Genomic DNA, 5,879 nt, shown 5'->3' on the forward strand with positions numbered 1-5,879 from the left:
TAAAGTGTGATGCCAAGCAGAAAAATATCTTCCACCTACTCAAACAAAGCAAGTCCCAAATGCCAGCATTCAGGAAACATGCACACAGCCACGGAGTGGGATGCAACTGTACACATCAACTTTTATTTTTATGTCTGGAATGTATGTTGCCTATTTCAAACAGAAAGCATTTAAAAATCTATATGAAAACTGGCACATCACCTTTATATGGTGCCCTCAGCTTGCTGGAGACATGCATAAGATCTCCTTTTCCTCTGAGGAAGCACAGAAATTTGGTGGTTGTTCAAAACCCTCTCTCGATGTTTAATAACTTATTTTCCTTTCATTTCTGTCTTATTTACTGTATTAAATACAGTAGTAAAATACATAGAATGTGTATTCTGCTAAGAAACTGCCTGAGAAAATAAATCAGACTTTGGTGCTAAACAGAACTTGATTTCTCTTGGCTCTTGTGCTCACGAGGTTTTTTTTTCTCATGGAGCTTTGTTTGAAAGGCAGCTCAGCAGCAGAGCAGTGTCACTGTCTGTTTGAGAGGAACTCTGCCCCTGGCCAGGAGCCCATGCAAGGCACAGACTTTTGTTATTTCACCACAGCACGAGCATGTGGGGCTCAGGAGTTTCTGCTGCAGAGCCTTTTGCACTTTGCAAAGCAGGAGAGTTTCTTTTTGCCTTTGTCAGCTCCTGAAGTAAGGAAAGGGGCTGCTAACAGAAAGGAGGTGGCAGCTCTTACACAGACAGGGTAGGAGGCTGTTGCTATTTGGTATCTCTGCTGAGATGCATTTGAGGCCAGTTCTTGCTGCCAAGATGAAAATGAACCCATAAATCTTAACAGGCTCAGAAAGCCCTTGATGTTCCTTGCTTTTGGGTTGTCAAGACTCTTTTAGAATAAGCTGGAAGCAGCAGGAGCAATCCTCCAGGAGACAGGCTGCTTTCCCAAGGGAGATTTAAAGAGTTGCCAAGTTCATTTTAAGATTTAAAGAAAAAAAATCAGAAAAGAGATTCCTTGTCTGTTCTCTACTCAAACCCTTTCCAAAAAAGTCAAGAAGCCACAGACACTCTCCTTTGTGAGGGGCTAGGGAAATTATACACAAATATTACACTGAAAATATTGGGTGGAGGTCACCCCTGCAGCAGCTCCTCAGAAAAGAGAGGGGAAAAGAGGGTGATCCTCTATACCCCATGCAGTCCTGGGCAGCTCACAGGAACTCCCTCCCACCTCTTCTTAAATACAGAAGAAATCTCTCCTTCACAGAACATGCCCAACAAGTCTACGAATGTGGTGAGCTTAGGTACCATAAGAATTAATGCCCTAAGATACAGAATAATAATAGTGAAACAGATAATAATCCTGCTCTATATCACACAGTTGTATTTGCCAATTATTCTGAGAAGTTCTGGTAGTATTTTAACTCACTTCCCATAAGAGCTGGCACAATTTATACACAAACATTTGAACGAATCACAAACAACCGAATACAACATGTCTTCTCTCCTCCTTAAAGGTGTTGGATTGCTAGGTAAGAACAAGCAAGGCCTGGACTTTGCCAAGGGTGACAGAGCACTGCATTCACTCACGTATATATGAGTCTCCTGTACTATCTACCTCCTTTGTGCTGGTGGGACTGGGATGCTTCAAACTCCTGAGAAGAGTTTAATGTTACAGCACCACTTGTCACTAGCATTATTAACTAAGTGCTACCACTCACAATCACTGGTGAAGGGAGTTTTGTATAGCATTTTAACCACATCCCTTCTCCACCCTCAGCTGGGCTCACTGCCTTGAAGTCTTGCAGCAGGCTCAGAGAACTCTTTAGTGAGATGTACCGATGTGCTGACTTGGAAAACGCAGTCAAAACAGACATGCAAATGGAACACATCTCTACACAGAGCGATCTGTGGGGACAGCACATTCAAGGCAGCGAGTCAGAAAGATAGGACAACACATACAGGGCTGGCAGGACTTTGAGCACAGTAAGGAAATTAGAAGATGTGCATCTGCCAATGAATGGTGGCATCAGAATTGTTCACTGCAACCACTCTGCCAGCTCTTCCTCTTTCTGAGTCTTCTCTTTTCAATCCCATTCTTGCTGGGCTCTGGATTTCCATTGCATCCTTTATGCAGTGGGGCCCAACTTACAAAACACCTTGTTGCCCCAACCCCTCTTCTTCCACCTCCACAAAGCCACATGCCTCCACCAAACTCTTGTTTTGTGCTTCCTTCACTTCCCTGCTCACCTCCTGCCTTGCTCTCTCACATACTACTTCCACTCAAGCCCAGAGAGCAGCTTCTCTCTCCCTTCACACTTATCCTCTGAAGCTGAAGGGGTCTTGAGGAGTTTCTTTTCTGGTTTAATTTTCTCTTATTTAATTTTACTAAAATATTTTAGGGCTTTTTTTTTTTTTTTTTTTTTTTTTGCTGTTGCCATTGAAACCATGACATAGACGATTTTAGCCTGGCAGAGATCCGGTATACTCGAGCTGTTTTCCCATCACACCTTAAAGCAGTCTTCCTTTCCAGGGGAAGGAGGCAGAGGCAAAGCTATATTCGTAGATGCTGGTGCTGACTTCATACAGCTTTCTCTTCTCAAAGAGGATGCTGACAGAAACTCAGCCACCACGTGCTCTTAATCACTTTAAATCCTACTGCAAAAGTCACATTAATCCTTCACCTACCATTCCCTAGTTTGTACATTGGAGGGAATTACCAGCACTACTGGTGTTATACAGACAGAAGACAAATGGGCATTAGGACACAGAATGGCAGAAGAAAACTGTAAAGTAGAAGCAGGCAGCAAAACACGGATGGCACAAAAACATCAGACTGGACAAATGAAAGTAAATTTTCTCAAAACAAAATGTTCAAAAAGAATTAAATAAAACTAAAGAAGGGTAGAGCTGGCAGAAGCAAGTATTGAAAGCCACATATGGTAGAATAAACCTTGGAAAGGAACTGCTGTGCAAAGTGAGTTGGAAGAGGTGCTGCCATCCATCTGCACACCTGTGACACTGAGTGAGCAGGGCCCAGCTCTCCTGGGCTGTCAGCTTTCTGGATTTAGTACCTATAATACCTGCAGAGACTCCAAACAACTGAGAAAATTGCTAAATAAGAAGCAACATTAACCATAGAAACCAGATGAACTACAGTTCTGAACACAGAGCCAAGACAAAGATACCTTGACTGCCCAGTGATTTGGTTTCCAGAGTAGACCTCATTTTACTACAGGAATAAATGCTCTCCTGCCATTGTCAGGAGAGCTGCACAGGGATCAGAACTGCCTAACAGGACTAAAGACAACTAATGCTTGCTGAGGACAGCAGCAGGAGAAGCACAGAGGAATGTGATGGCTTTTACTACTTGAAATGGTAAATGACAAAATGCATTTCATAAATAAAACCACATACTGCAGCTACAGGGAAAGCAAAAGTATAAATGCTATGATGGTCTGGCAAAGGTTGCAGTCCATCCCACCACTGCTCCAGAAGTGGTGGTAAGGAAATTTTTAGCAGGGAAGCAAACTTGGCTATGATTTGTTATTGCCAAAGTATACACAGCCATTGGCAGACAATTATAAGTGTTACTCAAAACTATCATCGGAATGAGAAATACTGAGTTCTCCCCACAGGAGGTCCTGTTAGGAAGAAGCTGAAGGGAATACAGAAGCTTGTAAAAATGTTATTTCCAGCAGGGAAACTTTCTCAGAGAACTTCAGCATCTGCATATCCTTTTGCTTATAATATAATGTATGACATGTGGTGGATTTGCAGCCCTGGCTTCACTTAAAGCAGCAGATGGAAGATCTTCAAACCTTTAGAGCATCTTCCTTAGGGTAGACTTAAGCTTTGCAGAAGAGGGAAAAAAAAGTAGGTATTAGTCTAAGCTGAAATCAAATGAACAATATTATGGCAAAAAAAGGGGTTGACAGTCCAAGTTCTAGATCTGTAGAAAAGCAGAAAAAATACTCTCCTGTGGTATCTGTCCATCTTCTATGACATTGATATGAAACTAGGGATGGTAGTTGGGAGACACTAGTTTAGGTCAGCCTCTGCACCTTGCTCTTCAACGTTTTAATACTGAATTTATCCAAGGGAACTTAAGTAGAGTTATTGCAAGAAGTACACACAGCCAAGTGGAAGCCTCTAGAAGACGTCTGGCCTAGCAATTGCCATCTGTAAGACATACACCAGTAATATATTTTTCAAAACCACGATACCAGGTCCACCACAAGGTGTCGATGTGGGAGCACACGCCGTTCCCATGCCCTGGCAGGAATCCCGTCCGCAGGAGCTGCGCTGCCCCCGCGGGTGGAACAGAAGCGACGCGGCAGCACATGCAGGAGCGGGGGCAGCCTCAGCCCGGCTCGGCACGAACCTGTGTCTCCTGGCCAGAGCCTCCTGCAGGGTGAAAGAAATCCGTGGACCTGCAGGTGAGGCTTGAGCACACCACCTGAACTGATCCTGTCACCTTCTGCGAGCTGCTGCTTCATACCTGGAGCACACAGCATTGTTAAGCATTTCCACCACATCTTGACTTCAGCCTGTGTTTCATATTTAAGCAGTCCTAAAAGTGCATTCAGCAGTCTTAGAGGTTGCAGCACCCTCAGACCGTGGAGCAGCAAGAGCCAAACGCAGAATAACAGGTTTCAAAAAGGGGCATTTTACAAAATCCACCCTTTATTCTGTCTCTCTATTCTCCCCTCACCTGCAGTTCACTCCGGGGCTGCCCTGCCACTGGCGGCTCAGGATTTGTCTTGGCTGGGGCCCAGGCACTGCTGCCAGGCTTCCCTTTCAGGGCAGTGGCCCTGGGAAAGTCACTCCGGGTTAAGTTTAGAGTTCCAGGTTGGCACATTCTTAACGCAAGCCAAAAATAAGTGTGAATGGGGATCAATTTTATGAATTTGCTGAGCTGCCAATTATATTTTAAAGCTGAAATCTGAAACTAGGTTTGCTGGTTGCATAAGTATCACGGCCAATCCTTAAGCAGAAATTAATTGGAAAACCACTCTCTCTCCAAGCCCAGATAGCATTGCCTTACAAATGTTATCTCCAAGTCTTTCCAGGTGTACGTTAGACATTAGCAGTCATCAGAACACAGGGGATTTTAACTAATTAAGTGTATTATCTGGGAAATCTCTCAATCAAAATTAGGCAGATATACAACAAATATTCCCAGTGTGCAACTGTAAAGCAGCATTAAGTGGTGGTGGTGGTGAAATTAAAGCTTCATCCAAAAGAACCCAAAATGCCATAATTTCCTATTGCATTCCTTTTACACCTTCTTCCCTTGCATTTTTTGGGGGTGGGTAGTTGGGTTGTGCACTCACTTCTCCATAGAACCAAAAATAACATCCCAGGCTATTCAGACAGAGGTTGGATGGATGTGCCACACAGCACATAGAGGCTTGAGCTCACAGCCATCTGAAACCTGCCTGCAGTCTGGTTTCTAAGCTCCTTGCCAGAGGCAGAAGTAACTCTTTGGGTCCAGCTATCACATCACCAGTAGAGCAGCAATGCTGGATTGATGGTAGGATCTCCTGAGCCTCCTGATAGAGCCTGAATTTGCCCACAGGTGATTACCAATGCTGTGCCATGCTTGTTTTCATTATTCAGGCTTTAAATACTGCATCTGTGGTGCCCAGCTCTTGGTTTTCAGGGCTCACAACACAGGGTTTCTATGTTCTGGTGAGTGCAGATTGTCCCATTTCAAGACAGAATTGCATCACAGCCATTAGTAATACTACAGAAGTTACACATGCTTCCTAAATCCCATCGTATGTAAATGAATCTCTACAAACAAAAGACATCTCCATCCTTCTGGAACAACTTCCAAAGCAAATCTTCCAGAGGACACAGATAATTTTATGATGTATACATATATTTTAT

The sequence above is a fragment of the Acanthisitta chloris genome, unplaced genomic scaffold (assembly GCF_000695815.1).
Source record: "Acanthisitta chloris isolate BGI_N310 unplaced genomic scaffold, ASM69581v1 scaffold29083, whole genome shotgun sequence".
Lineage (NCBI taxonomy): Eukaryota > Metazoa > Chordata > Aves > Passeriformes > Acanthisittidae > Acanthisitta > Acanthisitta chloris.